General features: G+C 48.4%; 1 long non-coding RNA gene across 1 annotated transcript; it reads right to left on the reverse strand.

Annotated features, from left to right (window-relative positions):
* Positions 1-16,326: 16,326 nt before the first annotated feature.
* On the reverse strand, positions 16,327-18,877 carry LOC126039467 (uncharacterized). Its single transcript, XR_007506326.1, has 3 exons — positions 18,787-18,877; positions 17,667-18,205; positions 16,327-16,368 (listed from the first exon to the last, which is right to left on the reverse strand). It is a non-coding gene; the product is annotated as an uncharacterized LOC126039467 (long non-coding RNA).
* Positions 18,878-21,067: the final 2,190 nt, after the last annotated feature.

A 21,067-nucleotide genomic window follows, 5' to 3' on the forward strand; every position in this document is an offset into this window, starting at 1 on the left:
TAGGCTCTGCTATGCCCATTTTGAACTGGGGAAGAAAAATAGCCCTTCTTGTTTCAATATTTAGGTCCACTTTTTCTCATTTGCAAAGCAGATCCACTGCCTTGGGAGACTGACCAGAATTAGCTGGAACAAACATTATTTTTGCCTAGGATCTGTTTGTTAGTTGAGAAAACAGTCACTATGTCTCTATAATAATATTACACGATTTCATCAATACATTTCTGTCTCAAGGGGCCCAGTTGTATTTTATTTTCTAGTAACACATTATCTATCTAATTCCTGTCTCTGACTTAAGAGATGAGCAACATGCAATTTCTTCAATGTCTACTTATCACATGAGGAAGTCAACAAACCTCTTTTCACAGTTACAAGCAGTTTTCAAAGACGTGACAGTTCGCTCCGGTCATCAACTGACCCTGAACAAGTTGGAAAACATAAAAGGATCAATAAATGTGAGAAAGACCTTTGGTATGAGGGAACCCAGACAAACCCGGTGCAGCAGCTTTCTTCCCTATTGATTGGAAGAGAATGCTGTTTGGCTGCTGCTTCTACGGATAATCCACAAATTATTTGCTATTCTTCTTAGCCAAAGGGCTAAGGCAGTGCCATCAGCAACTTCATAACATACCCTGAAACAAGAAGCAGATATTACAGCTCCAAGTCTGAGGAAACAGCATCAATGATCAAGACAGCTCTAACATGGAAGGCCTGGTAAGTGGCAGTGGTATAAGGCACTAGCAATTTATCAGGGCTCTCTTTCAAATGCTGGCATTTTCTGTGACTTGGATTTTGCCTATTATTATGAGATCATTACATCACCAATCACACAAGTGTAGCTTTGTTAACTTTCAAAGAAAAGCTGCTAGACAATATACAACACAAAGTTAGACAAGCGAGGGAAGTACACAGGGATTTCACAGGCAATCTGGAATCGGGCACCCGACTTGAATTCCCGGCTTTGAAAACCTCTCTCCAAATGACTTACCATCTTTCACTGAGATCCAGCAGCAGCTCTCTCCTGTGCCTCATGCTCTTCTGTAGTCAGCCAAAGCCCACGGAGCTGCACTGTAAGCTTGAAGACCAGGATGCCAGCTTCATGTCCTATTTCTGTCACCTAGTTTTTATGTACCGTTTCTTGCTAATCAAAAGGCCCAGTGATTCCTCGTCACACATCACACTTGAGTTAGTACATCCAAGCATTATTTCTGCAGCGCTACATTTGCACGGATTAGCTGCTGAACCCTCCAGATGATGTACTGCTTTTCAAGAAGGGTGTAGTACAACTGGTGAGAATCTACAGTAAGTCCAAGAGGGTGCTCAACGACGTACAGAAGTCTGACTTCAAAGTATAAATTGAAAAACAGCTGCTTAACCTGGAAAGGGCAATACTGAAGAGAAATAACAATGTTTAAACTCTAAAAGTTAGCTATAAGGAAGAACTTTTGTGTACATTCACTGCACACAGGACACGGAATCATGGGGCTTAAATTACAACCTGAAAAACTTAGGCTATGTGGCAATCTTTGCAACAGTAGTAATAATTACAGGAAATATTTAAGAATAAATTAGGCAAGCATTTGTCAAGAATGGTACAGAAAGTTGATCATTCACCTCTAGAATGAGAGCAACACTAGACTATCTTTAAAGGTTCTTCTTTCCCCACTGCTGTCCCTCTCCGTATTTCTACCCTCAAACACAAGCATCATCCCCAGCTCCGCACTTACAATTATATCTGCATATGCACATGTCTAGAGATGCACATTTATTTCTTCGTTACACAGGTGAAGGAGAGTACTCATAGGTAAGGCAATTTACATAAACAGCTTCTGAAAGTTAAACACCTCAGCTTCTTGCAAAACGTCAGCCCAACAGAACACCGGGAGCGGTATGTAAATCCTTATGCCAAAACTGCGTTCTCTTAAATCTTATGAAAACCATTTCTAACATAAAGCCTGACCTGACTGGTCTATTTTCTGACACTCCCCTTCTCTGTCATCAGGTACTCATTAGACAGTAAAACAACTGACGGGGCAAACACCATAACTAGCACAATAGCTGACTTCCGTAGCAGTTGCGTATCATGTCTGAAGAAATGTGAGTTTAGTAGGTGTACAGGTAGATACACATTCAGAAATGCACAAGAACTGAAAGGAGTAATCTGTAACCGGTAGACTAAGAACGCTGCAATAGCACGCAATGTAAATCAACATGCACCTATAGGGAAGGGAAGGGAAGGGAAGGGAAGTACAGAAACATTCTTCTGGATTTAAAAAAAAAAACAAAAAAACCCCGCAGCAATGGTAGGAAAAGGTACTTGGAACGTGCCACTTTCAGTCCACTGAAACAATGTCTGCAACAGCAGTAAGAACACTGGCAAACTACCTTCTCTGTTCCACAGGGCCTTGAAACCCATACGCATTGTCTGTTGCCAGTTGCTGTTAGGAAACAAAGGCACTGTGATCAGTAGAAGCGTGTAGAACACCAAAAATGAAACTTTTGAGTACGTCACATGCAAGATCCTCATTCTCCGTACAGTCTACAAGGTTACACAATTGTAAAATACTTTGTAAGAATGAGAATCCTGACGTTTGCCTTGGATTAAAAAAGTTTTTAAATTCCGCTTTGTTTTGAGGTTTTTTCCCCCCAAGGGCTTAAAAATAAAAGCATCTTGGTAAAGTGATTTTCACACACTGCACAGACACAAGCAGTGTTTCTCCCACTGCGAGAGGAGTATCAAAATACTCTTATCTAATATGTTAGACAAGAGTGACCGAGGTCACAGGAGAATCTGTACTTTCCCACTGATTACAAGGAACGGGCCAGCTGCTTTGTGCCTCCTATGCAGCTGGAGCATGCAGTTGCCTGGTAACTTGTTCCGAGCTATTGCATCTTAATCACATATACACGTAGGAATACCAAGCTGACCGCTTAGGTTTATCAGCCAAAACAGTTTACAGCAACACAATAGTTTAGAGCAATTCAGGAAGTTTAACACTGAATTTAGGTATGTGCTTATATGGTTGGATGAACAGAGCTTCTATAAATGAAAGGGAAACAACAGAAGTTATTTACATGTGATTTCAGAGCATACAAAAGGTATAGTCTACAAACCAAGTATCAAGTACTAGCAATATTTACCTGTTCAAAGGGCATCATGTAATGTCTCAGACTCAACAAGCATAAACTGACAGACTGTTATGATTTGAAAATTTTAAAAAAGTTCCAATAGTGTGCCCAAAACGGAGGTGTTTCAGTGTTCAGGGTAGACTCCTTGTCTCCAGTAAATACCTATCTTAATTCTAACACAGGATAAAAACCGATTTATAAATGTCCTCTTGCAAAAATGAAACCGTTCCAATCACCCTGTTCACTCCTGTTTAAGATATTAAATAGGGCAAATCAGAAGTAACTTGAACCAATCCCTCCCACCCAGCTATAAACCAGGACCATATACAGCCCCTTGCAGACTACACAAGACCCTGTCTCATTCCAGCCACATCATTAGCATAAGCTGTGCAAACCCATGCAAATCAACAGGTTTTTCAGGCATAAAAGCAGACTCCAACAGCAGTTAAGCCACTTCTTACAACTGACAATGTCATACTTCCATCCCTGATCATAGCACAAGAACAAAAGAGAATGGGTCTTTATTGTCCTTCATGAACTTGAGGGGCTGCAAGAAACCAGTGAAGTCACAAGCCTGGATTCTGTAACGTCGCTACCAGCATAATTTCCAGATCAAAGATCCGGCCTCCTGTTAAGATCATCAAACATAATTTTGAGTTCGGAGGACAGGTCATCACAACCCTATGTTAGGTAGAGTATAAAACCTTATCATCAGATTCTCAGCTAGTTTAAGTCAATGTATTCTGTGTGTTCTGCTGAAGTCAATGAAACTAAACACACTATCACAGGAAAGAGGTATTTCAGCACGCCTCAGACCTGGAAAACTATCTTGAAAAATGCCCGTAACTTTTAACACAAATTCTCTGCACTTCCCACGATCTCTCAACAGCGAGCAGTAGTAAGACCCTAACAGTTACTTGCAACCTATTTCTTGCATAGCATTCATTTTTATTTTAATTTTAAAAGGGGCAACTAATACATAAGATTTTTGCAGCTACTCACAAAAATCAATAAGCAAAGACATTTGTTCCAAGATTTAAATTACTTGTACAATTTAAAAAAAACTATCAAAGCTCTGTAAAGTAAAATAGATACATTTACCTACTCATGTAGGAAACTACAGACAAACTTCAGGAAATGACCAAAGGTGCAGAGGATAGGCTAATAGGCTAAGGTAGAAAAATAACAACAACAAAAAAAAACAACCCAGGAGTTCTACAGAAAAATGAGTGAGCAGCCCACAGCACTGGCAGACAACAGATTTTTTTTATACCCACTTCCTCCACCCCTTCTTCCTATTCCCTCCCCCCCCCCCCCCTTTTTTTTTTTTTTTAAGGGAAATAATTATTCTATTGTGAAACATATTGTCAGTGATGCAGTTGAAGCCAAAAGTTTACATGAGTTCAGGAGAGGATTAACCGAATTCTAAGACATGTGCCAACACAACTGCTATAAAAAGCATCTGCATCACGGTGAAATGCAAACAGCTACTCTGAGAACGACACATTATTATTCACTAAATTTGCCTTTGCCTTTTACCCTGTTGTATAGTTACTAATGTTGAAAAGAGTCACTGCTGTGCAAGAAACTAAAACTTACAGCGCTTCATGCTGGGAGAGAACTGTGGCCCATCAGCTCGTGGCTGTGAAGCCTTACAACTTAACACGTTGCAGCTGCACACCAACAAGTTCTGAGGTGGACTGCTGACTGTATTCAATAGTCACAGCTTAGGTAGGAGGATATGATAAACCTTACTTATTCGCCTTTAACCGATGCTCCAACTATGTTAAAGTCGTTCTTAAAGCAGGTTACTGGTTTGATTACCCTTCATACAAAATCCTCCTTCAAATGGAGGTTTCTCTTCTCTTCTTTTCAGATTTAAGGCATGAACAGAAACCACACCTGCATCATCACTGAAATCAGTGCCTATTTTTCAATAAACTTTAGCAGCATCAGAATTCGTCCTCAAGTACCGTTCATAAAGCAAATGCTTCATTCTTCAAAACTTTTTTCAGCAAAGGTTAGTAATGCTGTACCACAGACTCTCACGCCCATTCACACATGTTCTTCCCGAGACTGTTACGCAGCTTAGTATTTTAAAAATCACCATCCTAACTGCATACCTGATACTACTGGTTCTCCCCTTTTTAAAGTCTGATGTTAAGGAAAAGCTGCAAGTCCTACAAAACCAGGCAGACTTGCTTGTTCTTGCCAAAGAGAAAAAGGTTAAGCATTATTAAAAAATAAGACTATTGCCTACCTTTAAGTATCCATAAAGCTATCAACATGAACCGTATGGTGGCTTGTTAGCACCAATACTTGTACACGGGCATGCAAAATGTCCTTCACTTAAATTCCAAACTCTATGAATTAATTGGTGGGCAATTCCCCAAGGATAAAACGTCTATCAAAAGCCAACAGTAAGCCAGAAATCTCTTTCCGTTTCATAGGGTTAAAAAAAAAAAATAAATACAGTGAATCCTGAAAAAAGAAATCGATATTAGACAGGGAACGCCTATATAGTTATAGGGCAAGTAATAAAACATTTAGTGTTTTGATTTTCTTCTTTTTATTTATGTCATCACAATAGTTAGACAAACATGGAAACATTTGCAACAGCAATACTTGGGCCACTTTAAAATCTTGGTAACACTGAAATACAGGTCAGCAAAAGCTAATGATGTGGGGAGGGGACTTTAGGTCTTCTTATTTTCATACACATTCACACACACACACATATATCTATACACACACGCGCACTCCACAACTCCAAAGAGCTATCTTAACTATGTCTGCCAGTAAACGGAAATAGTAGGCAGAAAGGAACCATATCCATACTAAGACAGTTAGCTGTGTCGTAAAACTGAAGATCACTGCAACCAGTGCCATCTTAAAGAAGAAGAAAAAAAAAACAAAAACAAACCAACACCAAAAAACCTGAAAGGAACCATCGCTGTGCATGTCATAAGCATGAAGTTATTTTAACCTGGTGACTACTCTGCTCTATACTTTAAGCATCGTGAAGTTTTTATGTGTTTTTAAGGTCTAAGGTTACTATTTTAAATGACCTACTTGTAGTGGCAGCCCAAGTAGCATTCTGGAGAACACCACAGTGCCCACAACTTCTACAGGTCAGTGCAGTCTGATCAAGCACTACATTTCTAGGGGAAGAAAACAAAAAACCACTACCGCTCATTTATTCAATTGAAAAGCTTATTACCTGCACCTTCCAAAGCAACAGGCTACAGGAACACTGAATGCAAAGTAAACCAGACCCATCTGGAATAATCTGACCTCTCAGCTCCAAGTTACACATCTTTCATTTCGTATTTGAAGGGATTAACAGCATTTGGATGCACAGAAACTGTCTTTACAGTGATGTCTGCAGACCTCCGAGTCATAAGTTAAAAATGTCTTCCTAAATTATAACAGTATTAGCACTTCCTCTGAAAGGAGTGAAAAAAACACAACCAGGGAAGGAGGAAGTGACACAACACCAAGGTTTTTTGTCCCAGAGATAACAAAATCCTGAGAGAACAAGATGCTTGTGCTATCAGAATAAAAATCCCCAAAGAATCAAAAGAGTTTACCTTTCCCTTGGAAAAGTTACCTTTGAGTCAAGATCTGCTCTTTTTCTCTCCCAAGCATGAAATCTCTCTTCAGCTTAAGACTCTCTTCTACTGCAGTAGAAATTTAGTGCACATGCTGGAACCTGGACAGAATCTTATTTAAAAAAACAAACAATACAATAGTACTACAGTGGCCAGAAATCTTTTACATATTCTGATGAAAAGACTCAACTTATTTCTAGGAAATAAAGTGTTTGGGGCCAAAGCCAACGCATGATGGTCATGTAAGGTTAAATTTTTATTAATTTTTTTTTTTTTTTTTTTAATTGATATATTGAAAAAAGCTGGAGAAGGAAGCGGGGACAGAAAGGAAAAACCATTCAGGGAGTCAGTGGTATAGACTGTCAGCACGCAATCTAAATATTGTAATTGCAGATCACATAGTCAGAACAAGCCAGTCAAAAGTAGCACCCTCCCTGGGAGAGGGGTGGGAGTCTCTCTCCCCTTGTCTTTCAGGCCAAGACCCAACTAGCAGAAGGCAGCTTTTCTGTCAGATAAAGCAAGGCAAAAGGATCATGTACAGCAACTTCCTTGCAGCCTCTTGCTCCTGAGCACCCTTCTTCACCTCTTTCTTTCTTTCTTTCTTCTGGTGATGGGAAGGCAAAGCATGTTCTGTTCCTGTGAGCCCATACTGCTTGTCCCTATAGTCACAGCAGGCACCTGTGATTCCTCTCCGAAGACATTTACGCATAGAAATCAGTTGAGTGGTGTGTTACGGAAGCATAAGCTGCAGTGGACGTGATTTTGAATCAGTTATTGTTTTGCCCATCATGACAAAATAAAACCAGCAATTTCTTACTTTATAGAAATCCTCCTAAAGTAGTAGCTGCCCCCAGTCGCTGTCAAGTTTTTGTATCACAGGAGAACAAATGCAGCCAAAAGAACATTTTCTCTAAAATGACCACTCCGAACTGCACAAGCAGGCAGGCACAGGCCGCTGCCAATTTAATTAAGCGTATGTACACAGCACCACTTAGTGGTGCAAGCGGAGTCACCGCTGATAGGAATGAGAAGCTTGAACACCAACCTTCCCTCCCCGGCCCCCTGGACACTGCAGCCTGATCTTGACAAATTGACCGCCTGGATAAAGAAAGCTATCTGGCAACTAAAAAGATCCATTGTACTTTTCTGCTCAGTACACCTAAAGATACAGATTCACCCTCTAAATCTCGGCCAATTTCTTGAATACCACCAACACTCAGAACAGGTTTCAAATGGCAACGTGGCAGGACAAAGTAATAAATACTTATCCTTAAGTCTGCTAACTTTCTAAACCTTTGCCTAGACCTTAAGGAAATGTAAAAACAAACAAACTACTGCAAAGTTCAATACGCAATCCACGCAAAGTTAAGGCTATCAAGTAGGAACTGGATTACGAGTATAAATCATGCAACAGCTACTCTATGACATGGATGTCCTGAACAGATCATCCTCTACAGTTTAAGTCCAAGGTACAAACCCATCAGCACCTCCTTCCCTCTCTGTATCGCTGTGGTTACCTGCTCTGCGCCCAGAGCCAAAAAGAGTCCCGACGTTGGAGTTACTGTTCCTTTTATGCCCACCCCCATACTTCTTTCCCGACGGAGAGGTGATGCACCTGATTTGAGGTGGAGTGCAGACAACCTTCTCATCTAGTGCTGGGCAGTTTATTTGTCCCATAAACAAACCCCAGGAAAGAGAATGCACGGTTGGACGGGTGCACTTGAGGTTTTGACCACGCGGTAGCACCGTTAACTGCTGAAAGAGCAGGACTCTCTGCCGCTCCGTGTCCATGTCACGACTGCCCTCACGTCCCCAGTCTGCACCCAGCTCCTCCAGGGTGTGCAGAGGGGTTTCCAGCCCTGGCTCAGCAGGCGTCCACATAAGATCCCCCAGCCAAGAGGGGGGTGTATGCTCACCTGCCACATCGATACCGTGGGTACATTAAAAGCCACCCCGCAACTCTTTCCCCAGAAGTGACTGGGGGAGGCTTTTCAGTCATCTGGCTGTAAACCCCCTCCCCCTCAGGGAGACCAACATCCAGGCATGCCTTGCTCTAACTCCCCAAATCCACTGCCCTCCGAGGAATAAAAGGCGTCTGGGCCACTCCCCCGGCTCTAATCTGCAGATATGCCTGGCTTCCCAGAAGTAGGCTGAGAAAGCCAGCATTAAGGCACTCCTTCCCACGCCCAGATCCACAAAATCCTCAGAGAAAAGAAGAAAAATAGCCACTTCACCGCAGCAGGAAGTAAATGGACTTGGGGGACACAGGAGGCCAGTTCTCCCGGGGTCAATGGAAAGGAGGGCTAGATGCAACGTATCTGAGGATTTTCCATGTGCACAGCTGAAACAGCCATGCCTCAAGCAGGGATGCGTCCCATTTATGGCAGTTCCTCCCCACTTCTCATCCCCAAAAGACAAACTCGGGCCTCTGCCTTCTCCGTGTGTAGCTCCCCACTCCCTTCAGCATGGAGCTGCGAGGCTCTGGGTTTGTGGAGAACCACAGGTGGGAAACCGAGGCTACTCATGGTGACCACAGAGAACAGACCGGCTCGGAGGGGGCGAGGAGGGCTGATGCACAATTTCTACGTTTGAATTTGTTGGGAACTTGGTGGGAGTCACAGGCTTGCAAGCCACAACCCCAGCTATCCAGGACATGGGCTTCCCAAGATCACAAACCTCAGGGGACGGGGACGGGGACGGCGCCTGCGCCGGCGAGCGAACGCCGGGCTGCCCCAACGCGAAGCACGGCGCATGCGCCCAGGAGGCGCATCCGCACGGCTGGTCGGGGAGCGGGCGCAGCGGGAAGCCCGCGGAAAACCACGCGAAACCGGCAACGCTCCTGAGTCTGACCTGGTCGGACTACGCCGCGCCCGAGAGCCGCGCTGCTGCCCGGCTGCCGAGTCCGCGAAAACTACAGCTCCCGGCATGCCCCGGGAGGCAGCCTGCCCCGCTGCCTGACGCCGAGGGGACGCCGCTTCCGTTCCCCCCCACCTCCCCACGCCGGCGCAGCAGCAGTTCCCGCCGAGCCCCCAGCGCCGCTCCGGGTAGCTCCGGCACGGCGCGGCCCCGCTGCCGCTCCGTGCGTGCAACATGGACCCCGCCGTCCTCCTCGGGGCTTTCCCCGGGACCCGCCGGCCGACTGCGCAGCCCCGCCACGGGGCCCGGTGAGCCCCCCCGCGCGCCCGTTCTCTCAGCCGCCCTGTCAGCGCCCCCCCCCACCCCCGCGCGCCCCGTTCTCTCAGCCGCCCTGTCAGCGCCCCGCGCCCCCCCCCACCCCCGCGCGCCCGTTCTCTCAGCCGCCCTGTCAGCGCCCCCCCCCCCCACCCCCGCGCGCACGTTCTCTCAGCCGCCCTGTCAGCGCCCCCCCCACCCCCGCGCGCACGTTCTCTCAGCCGCCCTGTCAGCGCCCCACCCCCACCCCCGCGCGCACGTTCTCTCAGCCGCCCTGTCAGCGCCCCCACCCCCCACCCCCGTGCGCCCGTTCTCTCAGCCGGCCTGTCCGCGCCCCCCCCCCCCCACCCCCGCGCGCACGTTCTCTCAGCCGCCCTGACAGCGCCCCGCCCCCCACCCCCGCGCGCACGTTCTCTCAGCCGCCCTGTGAGCCCCCAGGGCTCCCCCCCGGCCTCGGCACAGGCGGCCCCCACCTCCCCCGGGCCACCCCCGCCTCCGACGTTCGCCGGTACCGAGGGGTGACCGGCCCCGCTCACCTTCTCCCTCGGGGCAGCCGCAGCCCGGTCACTGCTCAGCTCCGCTCCTGCCTGGGCTCCCGGCGGCCCCTCCCCTTGCCAGGGAGGGGGCGTCGCCATCAGCCTCTCACTGCCCGCACCTGCGGCTCCTCCAGCCCCGGCCCGCAGCTGTGGTACCGAAACCCGGAACCAAACCCCTCACCACCAAGGTGAAGTGAAGCAGCAGGCACTGCCTTGACTGAGTGACAGATGTCAAGAGTCATCTGATGTGGAAGAGGTGTTAACTGGGGTCAAAATACAGATTTTATTACCCGTCTGATTTTAGTTCTAAGACTTGGCGATTGCCAGGTATCATCTTTTCGATTTCCCCAGGTCCACCCGCGAGCGAGGCCACAAGGGAGATTTCTTCCAGAGAGAGGATAGAGTTATTAAGTCTCAAGACCACGATTTGCTTTTCTCCTTCATGAAGAGGTGAGTGGATCATATAGCATCACTAGTCACCCAAGCAGTTAAGCCTGAACTTTTCACCTGTCCTTTAATGCCGTCAACTCCAAGCTAAATTTTTCCCGTTATTAAGAGGGGACCAAAGATCATGTGAAGTATTATTATCCTTTCTACAAATACACCCCCATCTTAGAGCTTTAGCTACTAGAGAAGGTCTTGGGAGTTTGGGGTCAGAGGAGCTAGCTGCAAGTACAAACTTTCATACAGCTCTGTTTAGGATGTGTGATGCTTCTCTGGTTGTCTAAACCGGTCTAAATTTCCACAGATGGTCCCGACTCTGGGTGGCTCTAACAAGGATCCTGGAACTCCAGTAAGTTCTAAACATCGTTTTATATTTTAAACATGATCCCAAGTTCCTTTTTGCACTTGTCTCTACGGTTTTGGCAGCTGACAGCCCCGAGGGGTGCTTGTACAAGTTTCTCCCGAAGGGCGAGTAAATTAATTCTTTTGTCCGTGAGGTGGATGGTTTGGTAACGTTATAATTCACAACGCTATAATTCCTTCTTTCAAATTTAAAAAAAATAATTGCCTTTTAAATCCATCCAATTTAATCTGCTAAAATGATTCTCATTGTTCTACCTCTTTTCTCAAGTTTTGGTTAAATTCAATGTCAGTATTCTCCACGGAACTAGATTTTCATCTGACTTTGGAATCGGAAAGGCAGGCTGTTACCGAGGTTAAATTCTGTGTCTTTACAAAACTTTGAATCAGTTACAAAACTAGATTATTTTTTTTAATTCAAATTACAAAACCGGTTAATATCAAGATGAATAGCTCAAACAATAATTGTTTCATTTTGTTTATCTCATGTTTAGAACCCCTCAAAAAAACCCACATACACCCTCTAAACACACAAAAAGATTATTGCCCTCGACAATATTCCTAATAGCAACCCCAACGTTATAAATTTTACACAACTGTTTTCCCAAATAGATAACGTGAAACTTACTTATAGATTTTCCGTTTTAAAGGGACAGTTTCTTTAGACTTCCAGTTTCTTGTTGGGTGCTTTCTTTATTCTCGAATAATGAAGCCAAGGTTCTTCTCCCAGACCTTTACTGCTACAAGTGTTGTTAAAATGACTCGATACGGTCCTTTCCACTTCTCGGTGATTTTATATATATTCAGGCTCCTGGTCGGAAGGGATGCGCTGCTACGTCCAGTTCTAAGGGTCCAGCTGTGGAGACATACTGACAAAGTTCTTGAAAAGAATTGCTTAAAGAAATCATAACACCTTTTAAAAACATATCTCCAAAGGCACTCAAGATACTCAGAACACAGGACTCTTGATACGGTCTTTCGTACAACATTTCCTAAAGACTTGACTTTTCTTTCTCTTCTGGCTATACTTCGATTCTTAATAGAGCCACGGGTAACGCTTTAACCCACGTGAGGAGTGAGGTTTCCTGACAAATTTTACTCGACAGTTGCTTAAGGATATAGTTCATTCTCTCTTTCTCTCTCTCTGCCCACACACTTGCTTGTGGTCTATGTGGGGTGTGATAGTCTCAATCCATAGATAATACATGGCTCAACTTGTCTCATAATCTTTGCTATAAAATGAGGGCCATTGTCAGATGACATTCTTACAGGCACCCCATATTTTGGTATTATCTCTTTGAGCAAGACTTTGACTACTTCCCTTGCTTTGTTGGTGCGACAAGGGAAAGCCTTGGGCCGCCCAGTAAAGATATCAACTAAAACTAGGACATATCCTTATTTTCAAGGCAATTCTATAAAATCAATTTGCTAATATTCTTCTTCTAAAAAATTTCCTTATTTAATAATCCCAAAGATGATCTTATTACTGGTTCGGGGATAAATTTACATACACATTTCACGTCCACTTATAATTGTTTAAACAATCTTTGTCATATTTCGCTTTCTGTTTCCCAGTATACTCTGTGATGTTCAATGGGGCAATTTCTCTTATTATTGTGGGTGGGTGGGACTATTATTCGACCTGTCGGTGTTACAGCCTATCCTGTTTCATTTTGTTAGCCTGCAATCTAATAATTAATTCTTCATCTTTTTCATTATAATTTGGAGTTTCTTTAGGCAATTTTATACCTTTCTCTGGAACTAGTGCTAGGATGCCTTTTTCTGCAGCCTCTTCAGCAGCTTTATCAGCCAGTCGGTTACCTGCGTTAGGACCGGTCTTACCTAACGGATGTGCTTTACAGTGCATCATCGTGACTGCTGTTGGTTTTTGAATGCTTTCTAACAATTTCAGTATTTGTTGTGCGTGCTGAACGGCGGTGCCTGGTGCAGGTAACAGTCCTCTTTCTCCCCGTATCGCTCCATGCGCACGTACCACTCCAAAAGCATACTTTGAGTCTGTCCAAGTGTTGACTCGCTTTCCTTGACTTAGTTCCAGAGCTCGAGTAAGAGCTATCAATTCAGCCTTTTGGGCAGAGATCATCGAAGGCAAAGTTGGCAACGCAAGTACCTCCTCAGTAGTTATTGTCTATCTCGATAAAACGTTGTCCTTCACAGATGGAACCGCTTCCGTCGGCATATAGTTCCCAATCTGTTTCTTCTAGTGGCACACCTCAGAGATCCAGTCAGCTGGAGTAAACTCTTTCGATTGCCTGCAAGCAGTCACGTTCCAGTTCTCCTTTAACTCGGTCAGTTGTTGAAAACGCAACGGGGTTAACGGCGGTAGTAGTTTTTAGGTAAACATCATCTTGTTCCAGCAACAACACCACTTGGTATTTCAGCATTCTGCTAGGGGATAACCAGTGCCCCCCTTTCCGTTTTAGCACAACAGTTATCATATGGGAAACGTACAGTAATCCTTTCTGCTCAGGCGAACTTACGAGCTTCCTGGATCAGTAGCACAGTTGCAGCGACGGCTCTCGGACGACCAGAGCATCCCAGACTCACGTTATCCAATCGCTTCGAGAAGTAGGCCACAGCTCGCCCACTTGGCCCTAAATATTGGGCCAGGATACCCAGAGCTCTACCTCATCTTTCACGAGCAAAAAGTTCAAGTGTCTCTCGTGAGATCTGGCAGACGCTAGGGCTGGCACCCCTGTTACAGCCTGTTTCAATTCTTGGAAGGTAGCTTTCTCGGCATCGGTCCAATCCGTCGTTTGAGGTTTTGAGCTGCTCCTATAAAGGTCAGGCCAGCAAGCCACAATTTATAATCTACAGGTGACACCACTCGACCATTCCCGGAAATGCTTGTCATTCATTTTTTTTAGTCTTAGGTTCGGGGAGACGACACATTGCCTCTTTTCTCTCAGTTCCCAATTGTCTCTGTCCTTTTAGGATTTTAAAACTCAAATTTAAGTTTCTTCTTTCTGGGTTATTTGGGTTTTTTTCTTTTGACACTCGATATCTACTGATTCCCAAAAAGTTCAAAAAGTTAAGAGTTAACTTTGTGCATTGTTCTTCCGTCTCAGCTACCATTAACAGATCGTCCATATATTTCAGCAAGATTTCTTGATTATTTTCTTTCTTCCAAATCTCTAATTCTCGTGCCAACTGATTTCCAAAAATGGTAAGACTATTCTTAAAGCCTTGAGGCAAGACTGTCCACGTATATCGTGTTTTTCTCCCAGTCTCAGGATTTTCCCATTCCAAAGCAAAAACCTCTTGACTATTGGGATCCAAGGGAATACAGAAAAAGGCATCTTTTCGGTCCAACACTGTGAACCATTCTCATTTCTCCGTTAGGGCTGTTAACAAAGTATAAGGATTTGCTACGACCGGATGAATACCTTGTACTATTTGATTTATTGCTCTGAGGAGGTCTTGAACTAATCTATCATCTTTTTCATCAGCCTTTTAACAGGCAAGATCGGGGTATTATATCTGGATTCACATTCTATTAACAATTTGTATCTTAAAAATTTTTGTATTACCATTACTAACTCTTTCCGACTTTCCGGTTTTAGGGGGTATTGTTTCATTCTTACCGGATTCGATCCTGGCTTTAAATCAACTCTCACAGGTTCTGCTTTTTGGATTTACCGGGAACTTCCCAGTCCAGACGACTGGAATGACAGCATTACACTTGGACCGGTATAATCTTCTGCTTTCGGTAAACATCCTGTTAACAACAAAGCCGCTGCTTCGATACGTTTAGTTTCTGGAATTAAAATTTTAAGCTCTCCGTTTTTAAATTTAATTTCTGCCTCTAAGTTCTCAAATAGACCTCTCCTTAACAGGAGTTTAGGAGAATTTGGCACATACAAAAACTGCCGAGTGACCCACTGCTTTCCTAATTTCATTGTTAAAGATTTAAAGAAGGGTCTAGTTTCTCGTTCGCTTGTTGCACCAACACCACCAATTTCTTCAAAACTTAACTCTCCCTCTGAGGTATTTAAAACTGAAAAGGTGACTCTAGTGTCAACTCACATTCAATTTTCTGTTCTCCCAGTTTAGCTGTAACCAGAGGTTCTGCTGGGAGACTCCCCTCCGGTCCCCGCCCGATACGTTCACTTAAAAAGAACAAATCTACATATGGCACTTTATTCCATTTACTCTCTCTCCTACAAAACAACAGGAATTGCAATATAGTATTGTAACTCAAAGTTCTGTTTGTTTACCATTTTTCCTGCAGTTCACCCCAACGTGCCAATAAACATCCCAGCGGTGACGTTTCTGGTAACTTTTCATCAGCAGTTCTATTTCCTGCACTCTTATTCTTAAACAATTTTGCTAATGCCATTATACTTATATACATTCAAATACCAAATACCAAACAAATGCAAACGACAGCTGTCCCAAATAATACACAAAGTCCAACCCAGCAATAGCTTTCGCTTATGACTTACGGGCAGACGCCTAGGCTTCCAGTGCAGACGGCTACCCTCCAAGCCCCAACCCTGGGAAGCTTTCGCCGCGCCTCACGGGCAGGCTTTCCAAACAAATTCCAAAGAAGCAGCGCCTTACCTTTTTTCCAGGGAACGCTGCGAGGAGCTTTGCGTGTCGAGGGTGACGGTTCTCCCCGAGAATACCTCGGTGCCGGCCGGAGCTCGATCGACACGCCATCTCGTCCAGTCTCACTCGCAAGGTCCCATCTGGGTCGCCAAAACCGTTACCGAAATCCAGAATAAAACTCCTTAACGCCAACGTGAAGTTAAGAAGCAGGCGCTTTGTTTATCGCAGCGCTGGGGACACGGGGGATCGCTCCTCCAAAGGCGTGTCCCACTTAGTATCAAAATCCATCAGTTTTTACAGGCTTTTCCCGTCAGGTCATTGTTACCTAAGCTCCTTCCGTAAAAACGCATACTATGCTCGTTCTTAAATTTAACCGTTGTAACGATCGGTCCTGTGATTCTATAACCTTATCAATATTCTTATTTTAAAACAATCATTGGTCAGTGACACTTGGCTCTGCTGACTGGCATCGTCGATACTCAAATCGAGATGGGAAGGGTAAGGGGGTTTCCAAGCAGCAAACTGGTGTCCACGACGGTTTCCTTAGTTTCCTGAAACAGAACGTAGGAAAACCAGTAACTTCCTGGTGAGGTTTCTAGGGTTAGCTGTTTCAGACTTTAACAATATTACGGTTCCTAGCGTCACGCATAACACAGCTCCTAAAGTTTCTATGGCTACGTTTCAAACTTAACAATCCTATACGTTACGCTTCACAGTTTTACTTCTTAATCAAACCTAACTCTTCTATGTGATTAAATGTTGATTTCTTTACCAGAACATTTGCAACAGCTGGAGCCCAGCAGGAACAGGGGGGGCACGGCCCGACCCCCCCCCCCCAGCGCCTCACCTCCTCCTCCTCCCCTGGGCTCCCTCACAGCCCCTCGCCCCGTGCAGAGGGAGCGCAAACGCAGCCCGGAGGGCAAAGGGGCCGGCCGGCCAGCGTCTATTCAGTCAGTCGCGCGCCTATCGAGTCCTGCCAGCGAGTCTGCTCCGGGGCTCGGGGCGCCCCCCGGCGCTCCCCCTGCCCCTCGGACACCTCTGATAGCACATTTCCATACGTTCTGTATGGCACGTCTAAATATTTGGGTGGTTTTAATACTTTGTACCAGCTGTGGTTTGCTGCTAGGTGACTGTAAAAGTGAGATTTGGTAAATAATGGTTAGAAGTCTTATACTAACGCTACAACTGAAACAACAGACAAAAGTATAGCCGAGCAATTAACTAGCAGAGGTAGGTACTCCTAAGTTTTGCAGTTCTTTGCTCTTATGACTAGATGTTCCCCTGTAAGCTAAATGGGAACAATGCTGAAACTGACCACATGCGATTGAAACTGCGTTAAGCTTCAAGATCAAAGAACAAGGACAAGAATAAAGACTTCGAGGGCAGCCAGCAAGAACTTCAAATGGGTCGGTGGTCGCAAAAGCAGCCCTTCGTCTCAAATGGATCCTTCCTTGCACGTGATCGGATGTAGGCAGTGCTATGATAATCGGTTGCCGTCGTTTTTATGTATATGTATACTCATCTGATTAATAAGCAATTAGTTATTCTATATAACCTGTTTGTGCTAAAGCTGTGGCACGCACACTAGGTGGAACTATCCCCCGTGCATCCGGCGCTGCAGTGAAGAACGCCTGCTTTCTAAAACTCCAAAACGAGTCTTAGGGAGTTTCGTCGACCGGCTTTTCAGTATCAGAGGTACAAGGGAGGAAAGGGAAAAAAGAAAAAAAAAAAAAGGAAAAAAAAAAAAAAGCAGGGGTGTGGGAAAGAGAGGGGACCAGGGGACGGAGGGGGCAGGGAGGGACCGCAACACCGAAGAGGGGAGACGGGGCCCCGAGGGCCTGGGGCTCACCGCAGCTCTCGTTCTTGGCGCTGCCAAGAGACTTTGCCAGTTCAGCCGCTTCTTTCTCCTTCTCTCCTCCCTTCCTCTTCTGTAACTCCAGTCGCTCGGCTGTCCTCCGCATAACGGAACACGCGAGCCCCTCGCAGCTCTTGCGAGATGAGGCCTCCTAGACACGTAGCCTCGCTCGCTCGCTCGCTCACTACGTGGCTGTACCGCGCTGCTGGTCACGCATACAGACCCTGGCGGTCTGACCTGCTGTGGACTACGAGGAGGGATCCTCCCACACCCACAGAGGCAGGGTCCCTCTGGCCTGCAGCGGGAGGCAGCTGCCAGCCAGATGGCCTTCCGTTTCTTCTTCTTTACCTTTCTGTGGCCTCTCCAGCTTCAGCAGCTCCCGTCCACAGCCAGTAAGTGCTCCGCCTGTCCCTCTGCGCTCCCGTGCCGCGAGGAGAGGGAGGCCGGGCAGAGACAGGCCACGCGAGCCTGAGGCTGCTGCAGTCAGCGGCATCCCCGGGGACGAACGGACAACCCCGCTCACGGCGTGGCCTCTGGCAGAGGGAAAGAGGCAGCAGCGACCGTTATTACCACAGCTCCACCCTGGCCGGAGCCCCTCCGTCCGCAGGGGCTTCCGCGGACGGACGCCGCTCCTTCCCCGCGCCGCTGCTAACGGCACCCGCCTTAAGGGAGACTCGAGAACACCGGAGGGCCAGCTTGCCGCCCTCACGACAGGGCTCGGGGGCTGCCTGCGGCTGCAGCACAGGCTTCAGGGGAGGGGCTGCAGCTGGGGGCAGCCGCAGGGGCCGAGCGGGGCTGGGGAAAGGCGGCGGGGGAGCTCCGGCGACTCGGGGAGGCGCCCGCTGGCCGCGCCTGGGGGTGCCCGCCTCCGTCCCCTCTTCCCTTCTGTCGGCTCTCGGGGACCTGCCCGGCGCTGCCCTGGCCCGGCTCGCCTCCGGCGGACCGGGAGCCTGCCGCGGCGGCCGCTTCGCAGCTTCCCGTCCCGCCGGCCCCGGGCGGCCAGCGGGCAGGAGGCACCCGCCGCCGCGGCCGCCGCCGCCCCCGCCGGAGGGGATCGCTCGCCTCACCCGCGGTCCCGGCGCTCGCCCGCGGGGCGGCAGCGGCGTTTCCTTACCGGGAGGGAGGAAGCAACGAGCGCGGCGGCACTTTCCCCCGGGGCCGCACTGCCGGTACCGTCGGACGGCACGTGCAGGACCGGGGCAGCCCCGCGCACTCGCAGCCTCCGAGCTGCAGTACCGAACATTGGGCCGCGGGGTGGCAGCGGCGAGGGCTTGGCAGAACGCGGCAGCGCGCATGCGCGGCACCCCAGCTGCAGTACCGGACTTAGGTGGCGTTAGGTGGCGAAAGAGAGCGCTGGCGCAAGGGGCCTCCACCGCGCATGCGCAGCTGCCGAGCTGCTGCACCGTGGTTTGGTAGCCAGGCAACAGGCGGAGAGCCGTAAACCACGCCTCCGCGCATGCGCGTTTGACGAGGCGTCGTGTCGCGATTTGGTTGCCTGGCAACAGCGGCGAGCACCGTAAACGGCGCAGCGCGCATGCGCGGATGCCGAGCTACCGTAACGCGATCTGGTTGCTAGGCAACAGCAAGAGCGCCGTACAATGCGCAGCGCGCATGCGCTGTTGCCGAGCTGCCGTAACGCGTTCTCGTTGCTAGGCAACAGTATCGAGCGCGGTGCAAGGCGCACGGCGCATGCGCGGTTGCCAACCTGCCGTAAGTCGTTCTTGTTGCTAGGGGACAGCAACAGCGCCGTAAACCGCGACCTCGCTCATGCGCAGTTATCGAGGCGCCGTGTCGCGCTTTGGTTGCCAGTCAACAGCGGCGAGGGCCGTAGAAGTCCCAGAGCGCATGCGCGTGTGCCGAGGTGCCGTAACGCGTTCTGGTTGCCCGGTAACAGCGGCGAACGCCGTACAGGGCGCAGCGCGCATGCGCGGATCCGTGCTGCCGTAACGCGTTCTGGTTGCTAGGCAAGAACAATAGCGTCGTACACTGCGCAGCGCGCATGCTCGTAGGCCGAGCTTCTGTAACGTTTTCCGGTTGCTGGGCAACGGCAGGTGCGCCGCCGCGCATGCGCAGTTATCGAGGCGCCGTGTCGCTCTTTAGTTGCCAGGCAACCGCAGCGAGCGCCGTACAAGGCGCAACGCGCATGCGCAGATTCCGAGCCGCCGTAACGTGTTGTGCTTGTTAGGCAAAAGCGGCGAGCGCCGTACGAGGCGCAGTGCGCATGCGTTCTGGTTGCTAGGCGACAGCAGGAGCGCCGTAAACCGCAACGCCGCGCATGCGCGGTTAGCGAGGCGCCGTGTCGCGCTTCGGTTGCCAGGCAGCAGCAGCGAGTGCCGTTCAAGGCGCCCCGCGCATGCGCAGATACCGCGCTGCCCCAATGTGCTTTAGTTGCCTGGCAACAGCGGCTAGTAGTGTAAATGTGCCACTGCGCATGCGCACCAGGAGCCCAGCGACTCACGCCACCGCGCATGCGCGCCTCCCGAACGCCAGTTCCCACCTTCGCTCACTGGGCAGCAGAATCCGCACCCCCGCAACGATCCTCTTCTGAGCGTCAGCTGCGTGAGGGACGACTGACAGCTCAGCCCAGTAGAGACCAGCCGCAGGCGGCAACTCCTTACTGGGGGCACAGGGCTGACGTCGCCCTGCCCTCTCCCCACTCGCAGCCCGGGCACTCCTCTTCGCCTCCCTTCCAAAAAGCACCCGAGCGGCTGGAGCGTTTACAGCAGTCAAGTGCAAGGAACAGACAATTCGGGCGGCCGCTTCTGTCCCTGCCCCCCCACCCCGTTATCTAGAGAGGAGAAGCAGCACAGGGAACCTGCAAATGGGGGGGGGGGGGGTAAGGGGGGTGTCCCCTGGAGCAAGCCCCAGGGACTGCTGTATCCCTCTGCATGGGGCATCAGGGTTGCGGGAGCGACAGCAGCCGGGCAGCAGACGCTGGCGAGAGATTTACAACAAAAAATAACGCCTGGTTCAGGTGACAGCCTGAAGGCAGGCCACAAGAGACCCAAAGCTGCTTCGTGCCAGAGGGGCAGCTCTGTTCGGCAGGAAAGGCCACGGCCCAGCGCACCAGATGCGAGCGGCCCACCTGCAAGCTAGCGATACCCCGGCGACCCTGGGGCTCGGTCGGGGTGGGCACCTCCGTGCTATCAGAACGCTGCTCTCCTAATCCTGCACGCACGCAAGGCTTCTTGCGCGGGGCTCGTCTCTTATCGAAAAGACGCTGCATGGTGTTACTTACCGCCCTGCCCTCCGGCGTTCAACGTAATCAGACGTGAAGCAGGGAAAGCAAAGAGGCCTGTCGGGATATTAGATGTCCTCAGCAGAGGACCATAGAGCCCTCGAGGTTCCATCTTTGCTCCCTACAGGAGCGTGGCTCCGCACTCCTTGCCGCTCCT

Source organism: Accipiter gentilis, chromosome 1, assembly GCF_929443795.1.
Source record: "Accipiter gentilis chromosome 1, bAccGen1.1, whole genome shotgun sequence".
In the NCBI taxonomy this organism is placed as follows: domain Eukaryota; kingdom Metazoa; phylum Chordata; class Aves; order Accipitriformes; family Accipitridae; genus Astur; species Astur gentilis.